Raw genomic sequence first — 10,265 nt, forward strand, 5'->3', positions numbered from 1 at the left:
CCCCCACCCCCCCCCCCCCCCCCCCCGTCAGCTGGGAAACCCACACCCGATCCTAACAGTGGTCCACCGATTCAGGAGAAATGACAACAAAAAGCCCCTCTGAAAAAGCCCCTCTAAAAAGCCCCCAGGCCTCGCCATCTTTACCCCAACCCCCCACCCCACCCCACCCCCCCAACCCCCACCCCAGCCGGCAGGCCTTGCACAAAAGCCAGAGGATTAGCCCCTTTTAGCACATGAAAAAGCACTTCTCTCGTCCCTTCTACAAACACCCCCTGCGACAGGCTTCCCGGACTCATCGGGGTCACTGTAGCCCATCTCGTCACCCCCCCCTCCCCCGTCACCCTGAGTGCGGACAGCAAGACCAGCTACCACTTTTAACAGCTTACATGCGCTCACACCACCTCCCGTATTCCTGCGGCCCTGTAAGAACTCATCACGCCGGCCAAACCGCAGTGACACTTAGTGCCTTTGATTCACGGTGGTTTTTAATCCCTCTCTTTCCCTTTGTAATGTACCGTCTTACAAAAGCAGCTGCTCAAACATTCGTCTGTGTTTTCACTCATTAACCTACGGAAACAGACCACTAATCAGTTTGAACATGACCACAAGAAGTCCCTGGACCGTCCAGTTCATCAAACAAGCACAAGGACCGTCACTACTGCACCACGGGGAACATAAACCATGCGGCCCCGCCCAGAGCGGACAGGCATTGGGCCATTCGCGTATGGCCTTCTTGACCTGCCGCTGTGCAGAAATACACTCCCCCTCTGGAGCTCCTGGGCATCGTAAGTCAGGCGGTAGCCTGCGCAGGGCGGGGCGATGACAGCCGCGTATTGTCCCAACGCCCCTGCTCCAGGGAGGCGCTCTCGGCCGTGCCAGCTGGCCATCGGTGGGCCAAGCAGAAGGGATGAGCCACCCCCTCCTCTAGGACACGTGTTAATCAGCTCCTGCCAGGAAAGACCTGGCGGATGGGGGGGGGGGGGGGGGTGTCTCAGGGTTGCAGGTGGGGACGCAGAGATGTGTTCTGGGTCTTGGTTTTATCAATCGGCCTCGGCGCTGGGAAAGCCCAGCCTGTCCCTCCACAGCCCCGACCCGGCAGGCGGCCAAGAGGCAGATGAAATTAAACTGGGGAGATCAATCCTGTGGTCCACGACGGCCACTGTAGCCGTGCTCCTTATCTGCTCAGGGCTGCTAACCTGTTTGAACCCCGTGTAGCAGCAGTGATTCTTCCAGGTTCGCCATTAACAGGAAGGTCATGGAGTAAATACAAACACTTCTGGGAGATGAAGCTTCCAGCAGCGCTGTCAAAACCACCACATGTTGGGTTCTTTGTAAATTTCAATGCAGATGCCACTGTTACCTCCACAGCCCTCAATTACACTGGATAAACACGCCATAATAATATATAGAACAACTTGGAATACAGGAATACATTTTCCATTTCCATTTCATAGACAAGAAATAAAAGAACAAAAAACAATTCTCAATATTACCTTACCTCATACATTCCTAATGCAATCTGTATATTTTTTATGCAGAATTTGGAATATTTGTTCCTTAAACCAGTTACTGTTCAAATGTAAGTGGACATCAAATGTTCTGACGGTTCCTGGATGCCTGTTCGTCTATTTTTAAAAGCACAAAACAGCACATTCCACATTATCAGTAGGCTGGTCAAAACCTGGCCGGCAGTTTCAGTAACTGCACAGGAACAAACATTTGCCCTTCGAGCTGTAATACTGTTAACCAGCACAAATAGCCACAGGCAAATGAAAGGACTGGTCCCATTAGCGCTGTGGCATAGGAGACAGGAGAGCAGGCCTCAACAGGACGAAGAGGAGGAGGAAGAGGAGGTGGAGTGGGGGTCAATTTCAAAGACACAATGTCTCTTCTTTTATTACCACTGGACAAATTGCACCCACACAGTGCTGAAGAGGACCGATTTAGCACTCAGGACAAATTAAGAGGAATACACACAATTAGCCAGTAGAGGTATCAGCATACATCTCTCTCTCTCCCTCTGTTCTTCCCCTTCTTCCCTACCTCCTTTCTCCAGCTCTCTCTCTCGCTCCGCTGGTACACCAAGGTTCTCAGACACAGCTGCTTTTAACGCTCCCGTGCCACTCCAGAGCACTGTGGGTAATTGCAAAACTCTCACTGTTACACAAAGTGTGCTAATTTTATCTATGAATGCAATCTATGTTGGCACACGTATCGCTGAAAATAACCCCGCTCCGAAGAATTTGGGGAAGCATCTTTTTTTCCGCCCCCTTTTCCCACCATCATAATTGTTTGTTTTGATCACACTGGCAGATTTGAAGCTGTTTTCCTTCATTAGTGATTCCCCCCGCCGAAGTCCTACCTGAGCCCCCCAGCGGCTGTTTGCGGCGAGACGGAAGCTCGCACGGTGAACGTATTCAGCACACATCCACCTACCGCAGACGACGCCGGAGGACATCGCCCAGTGCACTTTTCCCAAGTTTATTTCCCCCCCCCCTTCTATTTAATTGCTGAAGCACAACATCTCGTGTGAGGGGTAGCACAGGTATTCCAGTCACCTGGATAGATCCCAAGCAGGAGCTGACATCAGTATACGGGACCCTGGCTGGGCCCAACAGCAGTCTGGAAATGTGCTGTCTGTGAGCAATGGGAGTTTAGGAGGAACTCGAGCTGAGGAGAGTTCACACTCCAGAACCGAGCGGGGAAAAAGACAGAGGAGAAAACTCCCTCCTCTTTCTCCTGAGGTAGAGAGAATATTTTATGTTGGCAGGGTGTCCTGAAAACTCTTAGACTGTTTCTTTCATCCCACTTTCAAACCAGTTAAAAACACAGAATGCTGACAAATGACGTGTAACTAGAAAACAGGCAAGAAGTTCCAATTACCACTAGAAACAATTTTTCAAAACCAGAGAGGCCTAAAAGACCAAATGTCAGTGGAAATATGACCCACTTGTAAAGAAAGAAAAGAAATATACACAAAAGAGAGAAAAAATATCTAAGGGATCTTAACGGTTTTGTCTCTTAGCATAACATTATCCTCCGGAGAGTAAAAATTTGCTTGTGTGAAAGTTTTTTTTTCTAATCGAGCAGCCACAGTCAGAGCAGAATCCAAGTAGTCAATTGTTTTGTTACCCCCAATACAAAGTGACTAGACTCAGTGTGCCTTGAATTAGATCCTAACTCATTCCATACAACATCCTTCAGCCATCTGTCAACCATCAACCACGATCAATTATTCACTCAGAGTGACATTTAGCATCAATGGCACGCTTGACCATTTGAATATGTCTGTCTTACATAAACAAATAAGGTTATTTTCAAGGACAGAACTTCTGTCAGTGGAAATAAAAGCACTATTACAGGTTCAGGAGACTATTGTTCACCTGTAAGAAAAACTAGCACAGATTTTTATGGGGGTTTGGCCAAGTATCCCATCCATCAGTGGCAGCAACCTAATTCCCTGTATTCGATCAATATAATCAGTCAAACATAAGCAGGCTTCTATTGGAGCTAGGGTAAAACACTAGTTTTGCTAGGGTGCATAAGCTTCTCTCTTTAACTTTAGGCTACTTGTTAAGTTCACTTGCTCGGTGCCGACCTGCTCCATATGGCTCTAACAGGCCGTTAAAGACCCATCACGGCTCCTTCTCTGGCGTGACCCCCACATTACTGAGATTAATGACTTTACATTACCCGACACTACATTAACCCTTACAATACTGATACTTTGTTTACACCACTCGGGGAAAAAGGAAATTAAATGGGGGAAACATTTATCTTTCAATGGCAGAAGTATTTTTCTTGTTATCTGTTTGCTAATGGTTAAAAACACACTTGCACGGTAGTTAAAAACGTTGTGGGGCACATTCTCTGTAAAACACCTTAATATCTACAAGAATAACCACGAATATAACAGAGAAAAGTGCACCTAAGATCTGATTAAATATTTCGCTACTACCCATTCTCCCTGACTAAAGCAGCAACCTTGGTTAAACTACCTTAACATAAAAGTGTGACTTTCTACTTCACCAAAACTCAAATAACTAAACCCGAGCACGCGCTCACGCACGCGCGCTCACGCTCGCGCCACGGTGGACCGACAGCGCGCGTGCACGAGACGTGACCCGGTCGCTCGTAACAACTGTGGCGATACGGATCGGGTCTAAAATAAGTTTTACCACTGGACCAGCCCCGTGTTACAACCTAAAGGGTTTAGGCGAGACCGCGTAATGAAACCAAGGGCTTCGCGAAGTAAACAAGTCAATATAACGGGATTGTAACGTTGTACAATCGTTTGATAATCAAATACGGTTGCAGGAGGAAACGTCCACCGGCTGCGTTACCGACGGCGTTGCTCGTCTTACCAAAGCGCCCGGTGTGAACCTGCCCGTAAAACCTCATTCATTGTTTATTCAGCTTGATCGTTATCACTGTAACCGGGTACGAGACACGAGCACCCGCCTGCGCGGACACGGGAGGCTCCGGTAGTCCGTCTGCACGTTCTGCGGTATAAGTTCGTACTTACCGAGCGCGGTTGTTGTCCAGGCGCAATCTGTGAATCACACTATCAGAAGATGCGGCACGAACAAATAATTCCTCCCAAACCTCGTTAAGTTGCATCCATGTGAAAATAAAGGGGGAAAAACCCACAAAGCGCCAGTTCCTTTATAATCTTAGATCAAACGGGGAAAATCTCCGTTGCATTTGGACCCACGCGACTCGGACGGCCGTTTAATTCGGCATGGCAGTTTTTTAGCGTCCAGCACACGTTGGAAAATAAACCAGAGCAAAACAATAAACAAAAATAAACTCGATACCCTTAAGATTTCGGTCCCCTACGTCTCCACGTCCTATGACTTTTCTTAAAAGTCCTCCGTCTTAGCTGGGGGTGGGGAGACGGGTGTGGGTTGCCCCCCCCTTGAGTTAACCGAGAAGAGTACTGCCTCCGAGGATCACGTGACCGCTCGGTACTTAACGACACCGCTCGGTGGGTCCAGATGAGACTCTTGGCTCCGGTGTTATTCGAAACTGTCGTGCTCTCTCCTAACCGGGCAGCGGAGAAACGTCGGCGTGCTGAAATCCTCCAACAAACTAGAGCATGTGCCTTTCAACAACTCAGTTTGTTCCAACAATTGAACTGAAGTCAAGTTTTTAAATTCAGGAATTTGAAAGCAATTCTTAAAATAGCTAAAAAAATTCTACGAAATATTCGTGTAACACGAAGAATGGTTGCATTGTGTAAAATATCAAAATGTATCTAATGTGACACTGTTAATTCGTTTAAAAGCACTTAACACATGTAAATCTTAACTGAATTAAATATTCGGTTGTTAAACCAATAAACAGCGTGAACATTTCAAATTAAGTATAACAGAACCTTCAAAACGAGTAAATGTGGTAGTTTCATTAAATGAAGAGCTATGGTGGTAGTGTTTATCCTCTTGGTACACAGACCCTACAGTAACCGGACTAATACTTTCTACACATTATGACAGGACTATGGTGTGAAGAAATGAACTGTGGAGGAGAAGCAATCGATATTCCACCAGTCCGAGTAGAAACAGTGGGAGGCAGAGAGAAGTTTGATCTTCAAAGCTGTGAATGTTTGATGCTTGTAGTTAAACCTTGGGGACTTTCGCTGGGTCAGACAGAAAAACAATAGGGCCAAACTCCCCGACACGTTGTGCTGGTGTGTTTGCTAACCCTGTGCTCCTCACTACCACAGGAACAGGAACATATCCTGCTGTATCAGGAACCAGCGAGACTCCGACGGAGGCCCCTGTATATGTAGACATTAAACACTGATGACTATTGACCACCATTCAAAGATCCATGTGCAACTTAAAACTGAGGCAGGTTCCCAACACGATATCTGCCTTTAAACGCTTACAACCCTCGGCCTACGACTGTCTTTACTCAAAAAGCATCGACGCTAAACCGGACACCCTAAAAATGCGATGCGACAACGACATAATCTCGCCTATAACAGCAAAACGGGACGATGGACTCTCGTCTGCTGGCCGTGCTGCTGAGAGATCTCTGTTTAAGAGCCCGGGCGAAGCGTACTGCTGTTAAAGGTAAGGAGCTAATCAATAGGACGGTCACATAAATCCGCTGCTGTGATTTTTATGTTGATTTCCCCTTCTGCCTTTGGCTCACAGCGAGCTGCTTTAATCAGGCATGTAAATCTAAAGCTCCCCTCGACGGGCCCATCCCCACGACACAGTGAGCTTCTGTAGGCCAGAGAGATGGAGTGTGTGGTCAGGACCACTCTGGTAAAATGATAAAGCAGCACTTATTGTTTGACATGGGCAATCCATAACAGTGTAATAAGCGTGGTATACCAGGTTTCATTACATAGCACAGCCTGCTGTATGTGTTTTCTCGAACATACAGATGTATGCACAGAGACAGTGGTTAAATATTTGTTTTTAAATTATGAGCTTTGAAAAAAGCCTTTATTTTATCACCCAGAAAACTACAATGTACTTTGTTACTTTATGCATGACAAAACTGTCAGGAAAATGAAATAATTAACAAGTAAACAAATATTATCCATCTGAAAGCCATGACCCGTTACTCCACAGAACACCCGACCAATACTGGGGTGAAATATAAGGATGAGGTCACAGACCGCCGCACATATACATCTAACGCACGGATATGTCTCAAGACAAGACAGAGGCAGGGAGTGAATCAAGGAATTACTCACCAGTTCAGCTTGTTTTGCTATAACACAATTATGTTTGCTAGTTTCAGATCACTGCCCACTTTTTCTCCCCTAAGGGGACAGCTGTTGGCCTCGCAGATAGCTAATAGCAGGCTTTCATTTTTGTTGAGACGTTCTGAAAGCAAAACCCTGCGGTGCAATGCTCTCAGAACTATAGTTAAACCTTAAGGACTGTTTTGTCAGGCTGGCGCTGGAGGAGGTCCGAGCGCCAAGCGTTTCAGTGGAAAAGCTCATGAATTTGAGGGGCCTCTTATGTAGCCCTGGGGGACCTCTCTTCAACACAAGGCCCTCGCATGCATTCTCTCCACTGACAGAAATTTCACCAGCTTTCATCTCTTCGGCCCACCATGCAGATAACATGCATATGAATGCATTGCCTCTGTCTGCCCCCTTTTCCCCGTGGTGAAGGCAACCTTAGACCAGTCGCAATGAGGAAAGAAAGGAGACTGACAGCCATTAGAGCGTAACCATACTGTCTTATCTCCAGACTGATAAAAATCTACAAAGGCCTGTGCAGAGATGATGAATTCATTACACTGTTTCACATGCAGACACACAAGCACACACGCGCGCACACACACACGCACGCACACACACACACACAAAAGGGCAAAGCAGGAAAGGTTGTTTTCTCACTCTCACAAATGTTAAATGTGACCAATCACATTGCCGAAACTAAGAGCATGCGCATGATGTGTTGATTCCACGGGTCATGTGCGAACCCCGATCCATTTGCGGTTCTTCTGTAGTTCCTGTGAGCAGGCAGCCATGTTCTTCTGTAGTTCCTGTGAGCAGGCGGTATGTATGCACCACAGAGAGTTCTGCACTCCTACATCAGTCAGCTAATGTGGAAGTGAGGTGTGGTCGATGCCACTGAAACACGACACCCTTGGAGGTCACAGAAAGATGGTTCTAATCTTTGACTCGTTCAGCTGGACTGCATGGAGAAAGCTCCTGCCGGAAGATCAGGGTATTGGTGTGTTGTAAACCCAAACAAAACAACAACAACAGCAGCGACCCGGGCCTCCCCCTTCCTCCTCACCCTCCTCTTCCTCCTCATCTCTCTGCCATTTTGATGCCTGCGAGAATGGCAGTGGCACGGAAAGATATTCAGCCGGTCGTCGTCGGAGGGAGATGGAGAGAGTGAGGGAGAAGCGTAAACATGACACAGAGAAGTGTGGGTGAACGAGAGACTTCATGAGACAGGGAGAGAATGAACCGGAGGGGGAGAAAATCTCAGGATGCAGCACGCGTGAGACAAAATACGGTGAGTGAGAGAGCGGGCAGGAGAGGAGGAAGTGTGTGTGTGTGTGTGTGTGTGTGTGTGTGCGTGTGTGTGTGCGTGTGTGTGAGCAGTAGAGTGTGTCAGCTCCGTGAAGCGACGCTGCTGGCCTTATTTGGTGGGGAGGTTTAGAGAGTGTGCCTCTCCTGCACTGTTTACTCAGTGGGTCAGAAACCCGGTGCGGCCCGTCGCCGGCGAGCAAACAGCGCTGGCGGTTCTGCTGTCACAAGGCGTCAGCGTCTCCAGCGTCCTCGTGCCTGTCCTCCGAGCTGACGGGCGGCCCGGCTCACGCGCCGCCTCTTTCACACGCACACGTGCAAATACACGTGCACGTGTGCACACAGCCTCCCGACAGGCAAAGTGCGGCTCTACTGCAGCAGCACTAGCATATAAGCTGAGGATCAGGCAGGCGTGCGTAGCACATAGCACATCCATCCACACATCCCCTCCCCCCGTGGGCTTCTATAGCGACGCCCCCATGGCTTAAACAATAGGGAGACGAATCAGACCGGATGGCCGGGCCCTGGCGTGAGCGCAGACCTGCCAAAGAAAGAAAAGGACAGGCGCAGTGTGCACCGTGCCCTCAGCCGCCGTATCACCACGTGCCCGGGGCTCCCATCAACACGCTTACTAATACAGCTCATAGCATCTCCAAAACTGCTGTTATTACTCCCATCGATTTCTGTCTGTCAACCTGCACAGTTGGCAGACGGCGTACAAACTGCCCTCTTTCTCTCCTGTGGGCAAGCCCCTCCCCCAGCCCCTCCCCCAGCCCCACCCCCTTCCTCTGCAGCTGCTTAGAAAATGTGTCCTATGCATATCTAAATGACATCATGGTGCTCCATCTTTGTGGCATTTTTTTTTTGTTCATTTGCAAAGATAAGGAGATAGACCCTAAAACATGCATTATGGTAAACACACACACACACACACACACACACACACACACACACACACACACACACACACACACACACACAAACCTTAAGCTGGCTCGGAAGACTGATTATAAATATTAACACAAATAAAATATGATCCTCTTTATGCATGCGACACAGCACTTAGTCAGCGCCTCTATTACTGCTACAGCTAAAACGCAATACGCCTTTGGTTCCCAAATACCATGAAATAATATACGCAGGCACAATAAAAATTCATCACCTCCAGATGCGCAAAACTTCATTTGCATTTCTTTAAATACCGCCATAAATAATTGAAGCGTTGATAATTGAATAATAGTAATTTATCGCTGTTTCTTTACGAAGTGTGCTATAGGCCGAGGACAAGGAGAAGCAGCCTAGCAGGGCCCACGGCCTGGTGGGCACCTTAAACAGCCCGACAGGCACGCCTCGCTCCGTGGTGCTGCAGGCGTATCGGCCCCCACTGCAGGCCGTAAAGGGTAACGGAGCTCGGGTTAACGGGGGCCAGGCCGAGTAGAGGAGACCTTGTGTAACACCACTGAGGCTGGTGATGGTTTCACATGTGGTGACGGTTGCTCGCTCCGACTGAGGATGAGCTGCTTGCGAGGGAGCAGAGGCCTTCGAACGCCCAGCAACTACGGCCTGCAGCCAAAGGTGAAAGATGGCTGGAACAAAGAATGTTTTTTTTCTTAAACGCTCAAAAAACGCTGTAGTAGTGCACCATGACTTTAATAGAGCCTGTGTTTTTGATCTTATCAGCATCTGTTCTCTTTTATACACACACACACACACACACACACACAGACACATGTGAGCCCATAAACTTTATAACCCCATCTGAACACACACAGACACACACATATACAAACACACACGCTCACACAACACTCACACACACACACACACACACTACACCCAGGTGTTCGTACCCTGAGCTCTTGCCTGGTGGGGTTAAATCAAGCAGTTAAGATGGGCGGTTATCGCCCTCAATCTGCCGGCCCGCGCAGCTGAAGGAAAGCTACGCTGTCGAGGGTTACACTACCATGGCTGCCACACGTCCCGTCAGCGACGAACGCTCCACACATCTCCAGTTTTACAGCTCCACAAACGTGGGCACAACGGTTTCGGCAGTTGCTGCAGTGATGCCTACATTTATCAGCATGCTGGCACTGCGGGAAGACGCCAAAGGACTCCGAAAGGCCACGTCCCAGCATGCAATGGGCCCTCCAGCTCTGCGCTACCAAGCTAATGTAGACAGACAGGGGAGAGAGGGCCTTGTTTTCGGCTGAGCACTCACGTCGGTCTGATTGGGTAAGCAGGTTAATAATGTTAC

The 10,265-nt window shown here is 48.4% G+C and overlaps 1 protein-coding gene across 1 annotated transcript in view; it reads right to left on the reverse strand.

Moving 5' to 3' along the window:
- ptprsa (protein tyrosine phosphatase receptor type Sa) overlaps positions 1-4,935 on the reverse strand; it is a 115,708-nt gene extending 110,773 nt beyond the window's left edge. The window contains 1 exon segment of the mRNA XM_076991638.1: positions 4,526-4,935. The gene's annotated coding sequence lies outside the window, so the exon portion shown is untranslated.
- Between the last annotated feature and the right edge of the window lie 5,330 nt (positions 4,936-10,265).

This window comes from Brachyhypopomus gauderio, unplaced genomic scaffold, assembly GCF_052324685.1.
Source record: "Brachyhypopomus gauderio isolate BG-103 unplaced genomic scaffold, BGAUD_0.2 sc84, whole genome shotgun sequence".
In the NCBI taxonomy this organism is placed as follows: Eukaryota; Metazoa; Chordata; class Actinopteri; order Gymnotiformes; family Hypopomidae; genus Brachyhypopomus; species Brachyhypopomus gauderio.